This window comes from Apodemus sylvaticus, chromosome 2 (assembly GCF_947179515.1).
Source record: "Apodemus sylvaticus chromosome 2, mApoSyl1.1, whole genome shotgun sequence".
Taxonomy (NCBI): Eukaryota; Metazoa; Chordata; class Mammalia; order Rodentia; family Muridae; genus Apodemus; species Apodemus sylvaticus.
Window position 1 is genome coordinate 169,835,243 of NC_067473.1, and position 18,437 is coordinate 169,853,679.

An 18,437-nucleotide genomic window follows, 5' to 3' on the forward strand; every position below is an offset into this window, starting at 1 on the left:
GATGGTTGCCGTTTTGTCCTTTTAACAGTGTCCTTTGCCTTACAGAAACGTTGTAATTTTATGAGGTCACATTTGTCAATTCTTGATCTTAGAGCATAAGCTATTGGTGATCTGTTCAGGAACTTTTCCCCTGTGCCCATGTCCTCAGGGGTCTTCCCCAGTTTCTTTTCTATTAGTTTCAGTGTGTCTGGTTTTACATGGCGGTCCTTGATCCACTTGGAGTGAAGTTTAGTACATGGAGATAAGAATGGATCAATTCGAATTCTTCTGCATGCTGACCTCCAATTGAACCAGCACCATTTGTTGAAAAGGCTCTTTTTTCCACTGGATATTTTCGGCTCCTTTGTCGAAAATTAAGTGACCATAGGTGTGTGGATTCATTTCTGGATCTTCAATTCTATTCCATTGGTCCACTTGTCTGTCACTGTGTCAATACCATGAAGTTTTTAACACTATTGTTCTGTAGTATTGCTTGAAGTCAGGGATACTGATTCCCCCAGAATTTCTTTTGTTGTTGAGAATAGTTTTAGCTATCTTGGGATTTTTGTTATTGCAGATGAATTTGCGAATTGCTTTTTCTAACTCTGTGAAGAACTGAGTTGGGATTTTGATGGGGATTGCATTGAATCTGTAGATCACTTTTGGCAAGATGGCCATTTTAACTATATTAATCCTGCTGATCCATGAGCATGGCAGATTTTTCCATTTTCTGAGGTCTTCTTCAATTTCCTTCTTCAGAGACCTGAAGTTTTTGTCATAGAGATCTTTCACTTGCTTGGTTAGAGTCACACCAAGATACTTTATATTGTTTGTGGCTATTGTGAAGGGTGTCATTTCCCTAAATTCTTTCTCACCCTTCTTATACTTTGAGTATAGGAAGGCAACTGATTTGCTTGAGTTGATTTTATAACCAGCCACATTGCTGAAGTTGTTTATCAGCTGTAGGAGTTCTCTGGTGAAGGTTTTCAGGTCACTTAAGTAGACTATCATGCCATCTGCAAATAGTGATAATTTGACTTCTTCCTTTCCAATTTGTATTCCCTTGACCTTCTTATGTTGTCTAATTGCTCTAGCTAGAACTTCAAGTACTATATTGAAAAGATATGGAGAGAGAGGACAGCCCTGTCTAGTCCCTGATTTTAGTGGGATTGCTTCAAGTTTCTCTCCATTTAGTTTGGCTACCAGTTTGCTGTATATTGCTTTAACAATGTTTAGGTATGGGCCTTGAATTCCAGTTCTTTCCAAGACTTTTTGCATGAAAGGATGCTGAATTTTGTCAAATGCTTTTTCTGCATCTAATGAGAAGATCATATGGTTTTTTTCTTTGAGTTTGTTTATGTAGTGGATAATATTGATGGATTTTCTTATATTGAACCATCCCTGAATCCCTGGGATGAAGCCTACTTGATCATGGTAGATGATTGTTTTGATGTGTTCTTGGATTTGTTTGGCAAGAATTTTATTAAGTATTTTTGCATCAATATTCATAAGATAAATTGGCCTGAAGTACTCTTTCTTTGTTGGATCTTTGTGTGGTTTTGGTATCAGCATAATTGTGGCTTCATAGAACGAGTTAGGTAGAGTTCCTTCTGTTTCTATTTTGTGGAATAGTTTGAAGAGTATTGGTGTTAGGTCTTCTATGTAGGTCTGATAGAATTCTGCACTGAAGCCATCTGGTCCAGTGCTTTTTTTGGTTGGGAGACTTTCTATGACCCTTTTTATTTCTTCATGTATTATGGGACTGTTTAGATGATCTATTTGATCCTGATTTAGTTTTGGTGTCTGATATCTGTCTAGGAAACTGTCCATTTCCTCCAGATTCTCCATTTGTGTTGAGTATAGGCTTTTGTAGTAGGATCTAATGATTTTTTGAATTTCCTCAGTTTCTGTTGTTATATCTCCCTTTTCATTTCTAACTTTGTTAATCTGTATACTGTCTCTGTGCCCTTTGGTTAGTCTGGCTAAGGGTTTATCTATCTTGTTGATTTTCTCAAAGAACCAGCTCCTAGTTTTGTTGATTCTTTGTATGGTTCTCTTTGTTTCTACTTGATTGATTTCAGCCCTGAGTTTGATGATTTCCTGCCTTCTACTCCTGTGAAATAGAAGTGAAATAGCTTCTTTTTGTTCCAGGGCTTTCAAAGGTGTCATTAAGCTGTTAGTGTATGCTCTCTCCATTTTCTTTTTGGAGGCACTCAGGGCTATGAGTTTTCCTCTTAGCACTGCTTTCATTGTGTCCCATAGATTTGGGTATCTTGTGTCTTCATTTTCATTAAGTTCTAAAAAGTCTTTAATTTCTTTCTTTATTTCTTCCTTGACCAAGGTATCATTGAGTGTAATATTGTTCAGTTTCCATGTGTATGTGGGTTTTATGTTGTTTTTGTTGCTATTGAAAACCACTTTTACTCCATAGTGATCTGATAGGAGGCATGGGATTTCTGTATTGTGAACAATTATATGGTCAATTTTGGGGAAGGTACCATGAGGTGCTGAGAAAAAGGTACATTCTTTTGTTTTAGGGTGAAATATTCTATAAATATCAGTCAAGTACAATTGGTCCAAAGCTTCAATTAGTTTTATTGTGTTCCTCTTTGCTTTCTGTTATCCTGATCGGTCCATTGAGGAGAGTGGAGTGTGGAAGTCATAGAGTTAGAAAAAGCAATTCTCAAGTTCATTTGGAATAACAAAAAACCCAGGATAGCTAAAACTATTCTCAACAACAAAAGAAATTCTGGGGAAATCAGTATCCCTGACCTCAAGCAATACTGCCGAGCAATAGAGTTAAAAACTGCATGATATTGGTACAGTGACAGGCAGGCAGATCAATGGAATAGGATTGAAGATCCAGAAATGAACTCACATACCTATGGTCACTTGATCCTCAACAAAGGGGCTGAAAACATCTAATGGAAAAAAGATAGCCTTTTCCACAATTGGTGCTGGTTCAACTGGAGGTCACCATGCAGAAGAGTGCGAACTAATCCATTCTTGTCTCCTTGTACTAAGCTCAACTCCAAATGGATCAAGGACCTCCACATAAAGCCAGACATTCTGAAGCTAATAGAAAAGAAACTGTGCAAGACCCTTGAGGACATCGGTACAGGGGGAAAATTCCTGAACAGAAAACCAATAGCGTATGCTCTAAGATCAGGAATTGACAAATGGGACCTCATAAAATTACAAAGTTTCTGTAAAGCAAAGGACACAATCAAAAGGACAAATCGGCAACCAAAAAATTGGGAAAAGATCTTCACCAATCCTACATCAGATAGAGGACTAATATCCAATATATACAAAGAACTCAAGAAGTTAGACCCCAGAAAACCAAATAACCCTATTAAAAATGGGGTAGAGTTAAACAAAGAATTCTCACCTGAAGAACTTTGGATGGCTGAGAAACATCTTAAAAAATGCTCAACTTCATTAGTCATCAGAGAAATGGAAATCAAAACAACCCTGAGATTTCACCTTACACCAGTCAGAATGGCTAAAAACTCAGGAGACAGCAGGTGTTGGTGAGGATGTGGAGAAAGAGGAACACTCCTCTACTGTTGGTGGGGTTGCAAATTGGTACAATCACCCTGGAAATCTGTCTGGCGGTTCCTCAGAAAACTTGGCATGTCACTTCTGGAAGATCCTGCTATACCACTCCTGGCATATACCCAGAGGATTTCCCAGCATGTAATAAGTATATATGCTCCACTATGTTCATAGCAGCCCTATTTATAATAGCCAGAAGCTGGAAAGAACCCAGGTATCCCTCAACAGAAGAATGGATGCAAAAAATGTAGTATATATACACAATGGAGTACTATTCAGCCATTAGAAACAATGAATTCATGAAATTCTTAGGCAAATGGATGGAACTGGAGAACATCACACTAAGTGAGGTAACCCAGTCCCAAAAGATCAATCATGGTATGCACTCACTAATAAGTGGATATTAGCCTAGAAAACTGGAATACCCAAAACATAATCCACACATCATATGAGGTCCAAGAAGAACGGAGGAGTGGCCCCTAGTTCTGGAAAGATTCAGTGTAGCAGTATAAGGCAAAACCAGAACAGGGAAGTGGGAATGGGTGGGTGGGAGAACAGGGGAAGTGAATGGGGCTTATGTGACTTTCGTGGAGTAGGGGACCAGAAAAGGGGAAATCATTTGAAATGTAAATAAAAATATATCAAATAAAATAAAAATATGTCGGGAAAAAAAGAATCTGGCTGCCTCTTGTATAATGTGTGGAATGAGATCAAAGGTACTGATATATTCCTTAAGAAAGTTCAGTTGTAAGAATGAAATATAAAAACCTATACAATAAGTACTGTATTTATACCATTTAATTTAATTGTGCTTGTATATATACATATTTAGGGTTGAATCATATTGAATAGCTTAGCAGAATTCTATAAATATTTCATAACAATATTTGTGTGTGGCACAAAGAATAGGAAGAGCAATGATTTCTTGAAACAATCTAACAGTTTAACACACTGCATAAAAGAGCTCATAAACTTCTATGTAGAAGATAAATAAACACTTATATTAGTTATTCCTGATAACTAATTACTGATAACCTGATTTCATAATTTTGATAAATGTTAAGTATAGTTTGAATAATTGCATAAGTTTTACAAAAATAATATTAACAGAATCCTATAGACAGGTTTTCTTGTACATTTTGTACATTTGTTTCCAAGAACACAAATAATCTCTAACAGGCAGAGATAAAATGCTTTCTAGAAATTTAGAGACAATTTATACATAGTCCAGTTTTGAAAGCAATAGAAAGCACAAAGTGCTACAGTCTCTGCTACTAGTCACTCCACATCTCTTAAATTGGTTGAAGGACTTCAAGATTTCTGTTCTTACAGCCAGAGCCTTGCTCTCATCTGTACCATTGCCAGCACAAAGGCCTGTTTGATTCTCTTGTTTCCCCACAGCAAAACATAAGAATGGCTTGAAGGATTCAAAGTTCTGTTAATCTGTCAAATCAGGTGGACTGGTTCCACCTGATTCTTTCTATAATTGTAACCTAATATGATTAGAGACAGAATAATCATGAAAAATAACACCAGAAAGGAGATCACAGCTTGCAAGCCTTAATCTGGGCTGAAGCACTGGGGTCCTGGAATCCTTTTCCATAAAGCCACATTGTCCTAAGGTGTTTATACATGGAATAGAATAAGAGTAAGAAACAGATCATGGATGTTGTGAAGGGAAAAACACTGTCTAGAGTGAAAGTCATCATAGCTGTAAGGTTCATGAAATGAGTTGCCTTTGTGTACATTCACTTGGATTGTCTCACACATGGTTACCATCACCATCATAAGATTGGGAAATAAAAGCAACAAACTCACCAAAAATACAGCTTTAAGGACAGTTTAATTTTTCCCCTCAGGACAAGAAAAAATAAGATTAGAAAAATTGCCTATCTTCAACAAATAAAGTATGCTGAGTATAGTTGGAAGCCATGTATTAAAGTGGTTGGTTAATATCCAACAAATGCAAATACTAAATCTGCTTGTAAAGCACAGCTAGATGAAAAACAGTTGAGTACCAATTCATTAATATTATCCAAAGCAAGCCAATCCAGCCAGAGCAGTGAGAATTTGATCAGCTAAGGACATTTTTCTTCTCTTGATGGAGAGAAGTTCACCAGAACAATGAGACATTGGCAAGGTTCCAAGAACAATTTCTGTCAGCATTGCAATGGCCACAGTGCTTACCAAGAAACTCATCATGTCTGACCAAATAGTTTTGAAAAGAGGAAAAATGAAATGTAGCTCTTGGGTCACTGGTTGTGATTTATGAACACACCGATTCTTGTGGTCTTTATTTATGGTCAGTCAAGATCATATTGTGTGGAAATCCCATGGTCATTTTCTAGTTGGAAAGCAACCTTGTGTTCTGATGGATGAATTTGATACAGGTATTACAAAAACAATAATGTTTACAAGAGTTCAAATGCACTTTTACTTACACAACCTTCTCAGAGCCAATGTATTAATGTATTTCAGAGGTTAGAGTGATGATACATAGTCATTTGCGAGTAGGCAAATTTATATATATATATATATATCTTTTCAGATAAAAAGAATTTTCTCCTGCTTAAACTCCCCCATAATTTTTATTTGTCCTTTGAACTGATTTGCTTTTAAAATTTCTAAAACTCAGTGCACACTATATGGAATGAGTTTGTAAATCATTTGCTCTACCTTGGTTTTATATAGAGAGAATTATTATCAATATGGATTTATTGTTAATTGCCAGTTATGTATAAATAAACAACTCAAAATACCCTTAGAAAATTGTCAATACTCTTGTACAAGGCATGAAGAAAGCAAATATTTCATAAAGTCTGATGACTGTTGCAAACACCTATGCATTTTTTTCTTGCAAAGCTGACAGGATCTTGTGAGACAGACAGTGCTTGCATGTTCTCAAACATCTACCCATATCTCTTATGTATTTCTTATATATAGAATAATCATTGTCCTGTACTCACCTAAACCAAAAACTATTTTAAAGAATATTATGTTGTTTAAAGCAGCCATTTATTGAACTTTAGCCATTCGATCTTTTATAAACATTTTTTTCAATTATGTGTGTGTGTGTGTGTGTGTGTGTGTGTGTGTGTGTGTGTGTGTATGTGTTAGACAATCATAGTTGGACACTTATATAGTTATTGTCATGGCTATAATTTCCAGACTCCAGGGAAGAGAGAGACTCCCAAAAGCCAATGGTAATGGAGAAAGAACCTGTAGAAAACACCTCCTGTAGAGAGACATGACCCCCCTATTGAGGGATGAGGCCTCCGATGCATCTCAAAATTTTTTAACCAAGAAATGTTCCTGTCCAAAGGCAAGACAGTGAGAGAAATAGGACATATATTGAAGGAAAAGCCATCCAGAGACTGCCCCCCCCCCCAGGAATCCATCCTAGCTGCAGATACCAAAACCTTACATTATTGCTGATGACAAGGAACACTTGCTGAAAGGAGCCTGATATGGCTATTCCCTGAGAGGTTCTACCAGCACATGACCAATACAGATGCAGATACTCACAGCCAACCATTGTACTGAGCCCAGGGACCCCAAAGTAAGAGCTAGGGGGAGAACTGAAGGAATTGAAGAGGATTGCAACCCCATAAGAAGTACAATATCAACTCTCTCGACCACCCAGAGATCCCAGGAACTAAACTGTCAACCAAAGAGTTAGATTTGAGAGAGCTAGGATTCCAGACACATATGTAGCAGAAGATGGCCTTATCTGACATCATTGGGAAGGGAGGGAGGTTTGATGCCACAGAGCAGGATACTAGACGGGCAAGGCCAGAGTGGGTGAATTGGTGAAGTTGCACCCTCTTAGAGGCGAATTGGGGAAGAGGGGCAATGAGATAGTGGGGTTGTGAATGGGTAACTGGGAAGGGAGAGAACATTTGAAATGTAAATGAATAAAATGATTAATAAAAATATAAATAAATATCATTCATTCAAATAGTCAATAGTTTTCTAAGTATTTCTTTTACATTTTGCAAATTTACTTTGTACTTTTCTGTGTATGAGTGCTTTGCCTGCATGCATGTCCATGTACCACATTAGAGGCTGGTGTGTGTGAGGAGGTGAGAACCTCTACATTGGTGCTAAGAAGCAAACCAGAGTCCTTTCTAAGAGCAGCAAAAGTTTGCAATCACTGAACCAACTCCTTATTCCCAACAGTTTCCCAAATATTTGTCAGAAGAAGCTCTATTGGTTACTGTGAAGTTTACTCTTTATATATAAATATTCAGTTTTTATGTAATTTATTTTTATGATTTTTATTTTTAAGAATGGTAAATGTTGAAGAAGTTTAAGTTATGAGTTTTTTTTCAGGTTTTTATGATTTAATTGACTGTAGAAAATACTGTATGAATCACACTATGAAGATAAAAATCAAGGCCCTTGGATTTACATAGCTATCATATGAATTCTCACACAACTGCTTGCTACTTCAGTACTATCATTTTTATTTCAGCAATAATAACAACCACATCCCAAGGTAGAAACAAACAAAATGTTAAAATATTTTGCATAGAAAATGCTGTTGGAAAACACGTTTTATATAAGAAGTAAAATTATGAAAGTTTTTCCAATCATCTTCCCAATACACAAATTAGATGTGATGCACTTGCTTTGCATTGACTGTTTATGTTCTTTATTTGGCATGTTTTCTTTGATAAGGTTTAGTATTAGTAACCTAAAATTTTAAAGCTTCTTGTTATGGTCTACTACTGGTAGAGGAATACTATTCCCTCATAAAACATGTAAATATAAATGTGTTTGGTCAAGTAAATGAAATAAGAATTTTAAAATATCTTCAATAGCGGTTAAATGTAATAATGCAGGCCTGTATCTCAACATTTGAAAGGTAGAGGTAACTATAAGTCTGTGTTACTAAAAAGTAACTCCGATGTCATGAAAGGACAGGAGGGAGGGAGGTGAGGGAGAGTGAGAGTGAGAGAGAGACAGAGACAGAGACAGAGAAACAGAGAGACAGAGAGAGAAACAGATACATCATTCAGAGATAAACACAGAGACAGACATAAACACAGAATGAATGAGTCAGAAATACCCCCCCAACACTCATGTTTTAGTAAATATTTCTTTTAAAATTTTATTTTAAAAGAAAAAAATCCCTCAGCTTTTACATTATCTGAAATGATAACATTTTATTCTTTGCTTTTTCTTTTGTGTTTATGAACCCTTGTTTTCCTTAACTATATTCTGTCTATAAAGCTAATACCCACTTCCAGAGCATCAGAATATATACTTTGCCAAATGAAGAAACATTCAAATCTAGATTTGAAAATAAAACAAATTCAATTATTTAAATGTATTGCAATATTGTCTCTGCATTATGTAACTGAAATGAGGTAGAACCTAAGGCCAGGTTTACAACTTGGATTCTTTTCACATGTGCTTCTAGGGCTCTGACTCACAATCTTGGAATGAAATATATAATATAGAGAAATAGAGATGTATCAAGGATCCTTTCCTTTCCCAGCTCTTGTAGCTCTTGTGGGAGAAAACATAAATCACAGAAATATAATGACTGTTTCTGGCTATTAGTGAAAATTCACTGTTATTTAATAGATTCCTAATGTAGATTTGGTGCCTAACATTAAGGGATCAGTCATTTGTTACATGGGAGTTGTTGTTGTTTGGTTGTTTTTTGTTGCTGTTGTTTTTGTTTGGTTTTTTGTTTTGGTTTATTTTGTATTTTTTTGTTTTTGTTTTTGTTTTTCTGTTTTCTATTTCTTTATCTAGACCATGTTTCTCTGTATAGCCTTGGCTTTCCTATAATTCCTTCTATAGTCCAGGCTGGCCTTGACCTCAGAGACCTGCCCCTGCTTCCTGAGTGCTGGGGTCAAGGTTTGTGACAACACTAGTCCATGGTTCTCTAGGTTTTAATTTTACCTAGAGGATAAGAATGAACGATATGGAACTGAATATCCAGAATGAGTCTTAACAATTTCAGGGAGCAGGAATTGATCTCTAAATTTAGAGAACTGCATGGGGATACTTTATCCTATTTGATATGAGAATTACTGAGGTGTCTTTCTGTAACGTCAGCTGTTCAAATTGTGTCCTGATTTCTTCAAGGCAATATTTAAAATTAAGATCCATTCAAAAATTATATACAGGATTTCCCTCTAGATTGTGGGCTCCAACTCATGAGAATGGATTAGTTTATATTTTTTTTTCTTAGAAAACATATTTCTGGCAATGATCAACAGCACAGAGATTTGCAGAGACTGTCAAGGATATAACCAAATTACATGAAGTTTCTATTTTTAAAAAAAGGTTGATTTTGTTTCTATTCTTTGTATTTATTAGTAGGAATTGAATGATAAGTGCACATCATGATGTATCTCTTCTGAGGCATTTATTATCTATTATCAAAACAACCACTCTTCCAACAGGTTAGCTTTAAGCAACAAGATTTAGGTACAGCTTAACTAAATAAAATTGCCTCCATTTATTTTTAAAAGCTGTCCAACTCCCTTCAGAGATTTCAGGAAAATGAGGAGGCTAACTGACTTTGAAGTTGACTTGGCCACCCTTCAGATCTTTACTGAATATTACCTAGAAAACCCAAGTCTTGTCCTATAGCCCATTCCTTTTTAAAGGGTCTGAAAAGAAATCTGATCATATTTGGAGAAACTAAAAATTTTATAAACTTAAGGAATTAAAACCTTTCAGGCTACAGGAAGCACCAGAATCTAGCAGAGCCTGAAGTGAAATCCTTACACAAGAGTTCTGTTCTCTTTATTAGCAGTGAATTAAGCCAAGTTCACACTCAAGAGCATGGTATGGCTTACACAGAATACATGGAAACCAAGAGGCGTTCTCATTCCAGATTCTCTACAGCATTCACTGAGAGTGGGAAAACTACTGTTCACATGTTAACTTACAGGTCTCTTTGGCATTATATATAAAAATATTTCCCTAGTTTTGGTCAAACAGAAACCAAGAACAATGAAAGCATCCATGCAGACTCTATTTTGAAAGATGCTGCCACACATGTAAATACAATTGTGATCTAATATCTAACACGAAATTCTATCATCTATGGTTACTAGTCGTGTGTTTTTACTTAATTATTTGACTAACATTGAACAGAAAAGTACAGCAATGTGACAAACAACTTTTACAATGCTGGCTTATTATTCCAAATAGAGAACAAATTTGTCCCCTTTCATGAATTTAATGTTTCCCTTTCTCCATCTTTCAAGGTTAAAGCTTCAGTAGAAGATAAAAATCTCATTACTAGCATGTAGAAGATACATGATCTTGCATTTTACTGCTGTACTTTTGCCAACTCCTGAATAATTTTTAGATTCTTCATGTCAGCAAGTAGAATTTTGAAACCCAAAAGCTAGGGCACAATAGAAAAATTTGAATTTCCAGGAGGATCATCAGAACTTTGCCTAATTAACCTTCTATTACTGTTGTTCCATGGTTTTAAAATATTTTATTATTTTTTGAGAATTTCACATATTATATTTTGATATTATGTATTCCAATCTCCCAAGACAACCCGTATACATCCCATTTCTAACCTATCTAACTTTGTATTATCATTTTTCCTTAAAATTATCAAGTCCATCCATAATGTGTTTTCCATAAATTTTTGAGAGTAAACACCCACTTTCAGACCAGATTTACATCCTGTTATATAACATTATTTCTGGATGGGATTGCATGTTCAAACATCTACTAACACAAAGTAGAACTGTGGTAACCTCATGAGTTTTATTGTGATTATTAATCAGAATATATATGAACGGTTACCAATAGGAACATACATGACTCACAGATTGTTATATCACTAAAAGCTCAACCTAGAATTGGTGATAGCAAATGAGAGCTATAAACTTAGGCTAAGCCTCTTGCAACATGCTCAGATGTCTGATACCCTTTTAATATCAAGAAGTAAATATTGATAGAAATGTATACCTCAAAATACCACTATGGAGATACCTACTATGGCACAGAATAACAACTAAATGAAATAGTAATTGATTAAACCTAATTGTGAATATTTGAATTTGTTGTAATCAGTGTATCAAATGTAATAAAAAATAATATAAAATGCAAAATTATCTAGATATAAGAATTGCATTGTTAACACTGAATTTGGAATGGGTGAGGGCACCCATTTGCTCTGATGCACTTAAATTAGAAGAAAGTTCTGTTTTGTTGACAGATGATTGGCATACAGTAAAGTGTATCATTTCCAATTCACTGTATTCTGTGTTTTGAAAAATTCAGGCTGACTGTTAATTTTACTATGTAGATCAAGTACAATGCTGCATGTCGTTGTTAGTTGATATAGAAAGACATTCCCCAGAATCGGCTGTTGGTCAAGTGGAAACTATGATGATTCCAAGTCAGGAAGAATGTTTTCAGGAAGATCTCAATGCAGGTAAGTATAATTCTTGATGAAAATCATGCTTAAAGTCTTGGAAAGAACAGGAATTTAAGGCCCATACCTAAGCATAGTAAAAGCAATATACAACAAACTGGTAGCCAGCATTAAGCTAAATGGAGAGAAACTTGAAGCAATCCCACTAAAATCAGGGACTAGACAGGGCTGCCCCCTCTCTCCTTATCTTTTCAATATTGTACTTGAGGTACTAGCTCGGGCAATTCGACAACATAAGGAGGTCAAAGGGATACAAATTGGAAAGGAAGAAGTCAAACTATCATTATTTGCAGATGACACGATAGTCTACCTAAGTGACCCAAAAAACTCCACTAGAGAACTCCTACAGCTGATAAACAACTTCAGCAAAGTGGCAGGTTATAAAATCAACACAAGCAAATCAGTGGTCTTCCTATACTCAAAGGATAAGCAGGCTGAGAAAGAAATTAGGGAAATGACCCCCTTCACAATAGCCACAAACAGTATAAAGTATCTTGGGGTGACTCTTACCAAACATGTGAAAGATCTGTATGACAAGAACTTCAAGACTCTGAAGAAGGAAATGGAAGAAGACCTCAAAAAATGGGAAAACCTCCCATGCTCATGGATCGGCAGGATTAGTATAGCTAAAATGGCCATTTTGCCAAAAGCAATATACAGATTCAATGCAATACCCATCAAAATCCCAACTCAATTCTTCACAGAGTTAGAAAGAGCAATTATCAAATTCATCTGGAACAACAAAAAACCCAGGATAGCTAAAACTATTCTCATCAACAAAAGAAAATCTGGGGGAATCAGTATCCCTGACCTCAAGCAATACTACAGAGCAATAGTGTTAAAAACTGCATGGTATTGGTACAGTGACAGGCAGGAGGATCAATGGAACAGGATTGAAGATCCAGAAATGAACCCACACACCTATGGCCACTTGATCCTCGACAAAGAGGCTGAAAATATCCAATGGAAAAAAGACAGCCTTTTCAACAAATGGTGCTGGTTGAACTGGAGGTCAGCATGCAGAAAAATGCGAATTGATCCATCCTTGTCTCCTTGTACTAAGCTCAAATCCAAATGGATCAAGGACCTCCACATAAAGCCAGACACTCTGAAGATAACAGAAAAGAAACTGGGGAAGACCCTTGAGGACATCGGTACAGGGAGAAAGTTTCTGAACAGAACACCAATAGCATATGCTCTAAGAGCAAGAATTGACAAATGGGACCTCATAAAATTACAAAGTTTCTGTAAGGCAAAGGACACCATCAAAAGGACAAATCGGCAACCAACAAATTGGGAAAAGATCTTCACCAATCCTACATCAGATAGAGGGCTAATATCCAATATATATAAAGAACTCAAGAAGTTAGACTCCAGAAAACCAAACAACCCTATTAAAAAATGGGGTACAGAGTTAAACAAAGAATTCTCACCTGAAGAACTTTGGATGGCGGAGAAGCATCTTAAAAAATGCTCAACTTCATTAGTCATTAGGGAAATGCAAATCAAAACAACCCTGAGATTTCACCTTACACCAGTCAGAATGGCTAAGATTAAAAATTCAGGAGACAGCAGATGTTGGAGAGGATGTGGAGAAAAAGGAACACTCCTTCACTGCTGGTGGGGTTGCAAATTGGTACAACCACTCTGGAAATCAGTCTGGCGGTTCCTCCGAAAACTGGGCACCTCATTTCCAGAAGATACTGCTATACCACTCCTGGGCATATACCCAGAGGATTCCCCACCATGTAATAAGGATACATGCTCTACTATGTTCATAGCAGCCCTATTTATAATTGCCAGATGCTGGAAAGAACCCAGGTATCCCTCAACAGAAGAGTGGATGCAAAAAATGGGGTATATCTACACAATGGAGTACTATTCAGTCATTAGAAACAATGAATTCATCAAATTCTTAGGCAAATGGATGGAGCTAGAGAACATCATACTAAGTGAGGTAACCCAGACTCAAAAGGTGAATCATGGTATGCACTCACTAATAAGTGGATATTAACCTAGAAAACTGGAATACCCAAAACATAATCCACACATCAAATGAGGTACAAGAAGAAAGGAGGAGTGGCCCCTTGTTCTGGAAAGACTCAGTGTAGCAGTATTCGGCAAAACCAGAACGGGGAGGTGGGGAAGGGGTGGGTGGGAGGACAGGGGGAGAGAAGGGGGCTTATGGGACTTTTGGGGAGTGGGGGGGGCTAGAAAAGGGGAAATCATTTGAAATGTAAATAAAAAATATATCGAATAAAAAAAGAAAGAAAAGAAAATCCAAGTTCTGAGGCTTTCCTGAAAGTCTCACTAAAGTCTCACTGTCAGTACCCATTCCACACACCTCAACCCCTTGTCATGTTTCTACTTGTTTCTCTTCATACTTGAGGTCATTTTGCAATCTGGAAGGAAGCAAGACTCAGGAAACATTCTGCCTCTACACTGAAGGTGTCTGTCTTTTTCCATTCTTAGATGCTTGATATGTGCCACACCAGCCTGTTACCAACATGCTATCTCCATGAATAAATTTTACCAAGTAAATGATGGATAATTCTGAACCTTCACATTGTTTACCTTCATTGCTCAGATTTCATTCAGGGACTGAATGTACTGAAGACTTTCAGTCAGAGACTTTAAATCACATTATGCTATCTTCTGCCATCTATAGTATATTTGGTAATCATTCCAAAATTTAGTTCATTAAATCCTGTATGACTCTTTAGATAATTAATTATCAGTGTATCAAATTGCTCAGACTTCATCTTTCCCAGCATCTATGATATCCTTCATCTGCATTGATGACAATCAGTTAAGTTTGCAATGCAGGTACTGGAAGCAGTTGGTTGGAGTTTGATACAGTATTATGATGGCTTTTGCTAATGGAAGAAACAGATTTTACAAGTCAAAGGAAAGACCAAGAATAAGGAGTTGCCTTGCTTTGTGGATTAGCTAACACTCATCTTGACTGGTCACAGCGCAAGAATAGTTTTCCATCTTAAATTCAGAGATAGAGAAGAAATATTATATCAGATAACCTGTAAAGTACATCAAAAGCATGACCTGAAAACTTGTACTATACTAAGCATGATCTGTTTGTCCAATAAATATTGACCAATGTGCATACAGCATAGAAAAATTTAAAAATATTAGAATATCAATAAATTAGGGCATATGTGTGAGCATTGTGCTTATATATTTATGTTGTGAGACAATAAGGCACTATTTTTATTATTTAATATTAGAATATTAAAGATCCTCATAACATTGTGAAACATTAAAATATGTATATGGCAAGATCTCTGAAATTTCCAGGACTTAAAAAGCCTTACTTCTAAGAAAGACCCATATTTGTAAGTATTTTGTTGTTTTTTCATGTTTGAGAATTTCTAAAACTGTCTTGTACAGAACACAGGCATAACTATATATATATATATGCAGTTTTAAGCAAGTATAGGTAAATGATGAAAATAATTGGTTTCATATTCATGCAAGCATGTGAGTTTCCAGCCTTCCCTTTATCATTGTCCAGAAAACACTACAGGAACTATGTATGAGCAAAGAAGTTCAGGTCTGGCACTTCTGGGTTGTGTGAGAAGACACATTTTCAAAGAAAAAGATTCAGACTCCATCGCTGTCAAAGATATATGTTTGCTCCTCTTCTAGTGGGTGAGGGAGAGTTAAGGAAAAATAAAATATGCTATGAGAATCAAATCAGAAATTGTCAAAAATTTTCTAAACAGCATTTTTAAAAATTACATTTCAAATGGATATGAGAGAAAAACTTTATATATAATATATAAAATGCAGCATCCTTTAAGGACAATATTGTTGTCACCCATAGGACACTTGCATTCATTGTAATTATGGAATTAATAATTGGAATGATAGGAAATGGGTTCATGGCCCTGGTGCACTCTATGTTCTAGGTTAAGAGAAACAATGTGTCATTAGTTAAGCAAATCCTCAGTGCTTTGGCAATATCCAGAATTTTTCATCTCAGTTTATTACTTATAAATTTAGTCATCTCCTTTTCATATGCTGATTTACCTATGACTTCAACGATGATGCATGTCATGATTAATGTCTGGACTATAGTCAACCATTTCAGCATTTGGCTTGCTACATGCCTCAGTGTCCTTTATTTTCTCAAAATATCCAAGTTTTCTAACTCTCTTTTTCTTCATCTAAAGTGGAGAGTTAAAAAAGAGTTTCAGTAACACTGCTGATGTCACTGATTTCCCTGATTTAAGTATTTTCCTAATGATCTTGGAAATTAGCATATGTATAAATGATTATCAAAGAAACATATCATGCAGCTTCAGTTCTCATTACTTTGCAAAGTGTCACAGGCAGGTGTGAAGCCTTCACATTATTTTCCTGTCTGTCCCCTATTTTTTTGTCCCTGTCAACTTTTCTCCTGCTCATCTTGATCCTGTGGACACATCAGAAGAGGATGCAGCAGCATGTTCAAGGATACAGAGACACCAGAACCACGGTCCACGTCAAAGCATTACAATCTGTGATTGCATTTTTCCTGCTATATACCATTTTTATCTTCTCAGTCTTAGTAAAAACTTGGAAATATGAATTAGTGAAGAAAAATCTTTTCACTGTATTTTGTCAGGCAGTATATATAGCTTTTCCATCATTCCATTCATAAATTCTGATTCTAGGTGACATGAGGCTAAGACAGGCCTGTTTCTCTGTATTGTGGCAGTTGAAATGTAGGCCAAATTATGTAGAAACTTTAGATCTCTAAAATACTATAGATAACATTCTTTATTCTAGACAAAAATTAAAAATACAAATGTCTTTTTTATGTTTTATTTTTCATTAAATACACTTTGATTTGACTTTATGAATTTGATTTCTCTTTGTAATTATCACTGAATAAATAAAGTTATGACAAATTTAGCTAGTGATAAATGAGGTTGTTTCTTAATATACATATCAAGAAGGACCTCACTGTAACCCATTAAAATATAAATGAATCAAAATTTTGCAAATTTTCTATCAACCATTAATCATGCAACTTTTGACTTATGGACTATAATGTATATGCTTTAATATCCATAACAAATTATGATAAAAGCATATAACTAAAACAATATAATATAAAATATGTGAATAAAAATGTAGTGATGTAATGTGTAGTATAATATAGTATTATAAAGAAGTGTTAATAAATGTAGTTTATTCAATACAGAGCTCAATTTAAAATTATTTTTGCCAATTCTTTGGAGACATAACTCTCCTTTGTTGAATTATATATATTTTTTATTAATTTCATTATCATCCATTTTAAAATACTTCCATGATTATTAAGACAATGTACTTTACATTTCTAGGTTCAATGTATGTTAATTTAGATAACAGAATATAATCTATTTATTAGAATGCATAATTATAAGAAATAGACATGTTCCAATCTGCACTGAGCAGACCTTGGACACTAGCACTGCACCTAAGCCCACAACACCCAGAAGACACTGGACTCCCAGGTCCTCTAACATACCCAGGATCATAGGTGAGGAGGCCACAACATACATCCCAACACCAGGAGTAATGGGGACTGCCAGAGATCTAGGGATGCAACAACTACTGCTTTGCCAGTTACGAAGGGGTCCTTCTGTCCTTAGCCAGTGCCCTGAGACCTACAGTGCTACCTCCTCACCAAGTCCCACAACACACAAAGAAGCTCAACTCCCAGGTGCTTTAACATGCCCTGGACCCTAGGATCATATGATCAAAGGATGTCAGGATCTTGATAACCCCAGGATTACAGGATACCAGAGACAGCTTGATCAAAGGATCACTGAGATAGTTGGACTCTGAGGAGTTCTGACACAACCAAGATAACAGGAGAGACAGACTCCAGGCAGAGAGAGTGAGTGCAGGTTGCACTATAGATAACAAGATGTGAGAGGCAAGCACAAGCACATAAGCAACAGAAACCAAGATTACTTAGCATCATCTGAACCCAGAATTCTATCCATAGCAAGTCCTGGTTAGCCCATCACAATGGAAAAGTAAGATTCAGATTTGAAATCATTTCTCATGATGAGGAGAGAGGACTTTAAGAAGAACATAAGTAATTGCCTTAAATAAAGACAGGAGAACACAGGTAAACAGGTAGAAGCCCTTAAAGAGGAAACACACACACAAAAGACAACAAAAAACAAAAACAAAAACAAAACTTTTAAAGAACTACAAGTAAATAAATCAGAAAATCAAATAAAGGGATTGAACAAAACCATCCAGGATCTAAAAATGGAAGTAGAAACAATAAAGACATCTCAAAGGGAAACTATCCCAAAGATAAAAAAGGTAGGAAAGATATCAGGAGTCATAGATGCAAGCATCACAAAAAGAATACAAGAAAAAGAAGGAAGGATCTCAGGAGCAGTAGATACCATAGAAACCATTGACAAAACACTCAAAAAAAATGCAAAAAGAAAAAAAATCTGCTAAC

At 35.9% G+C, this 18,437-nt stretch overlaps 2 pseudogenes; one reads left to right on the top strand and one right to left on the bottom strand.

Moving 5' to 3' along the window:
- Window positions 1-4,848: 4,848 nt before the first annotated feature.
- LOC127678155 (taste receptor type 2 member 136-like) lies at window positions 4,849-11,855 on the bottom strand (annotated as a pseudogene).
- Window positions 11,854-16,724, top strand: LOC127678156 (taste receptor type 2 member 117-like; annotated as a pseudogene).
- Window positions 16,725-18,437: the final 1,713 nt, after the last annotated feature.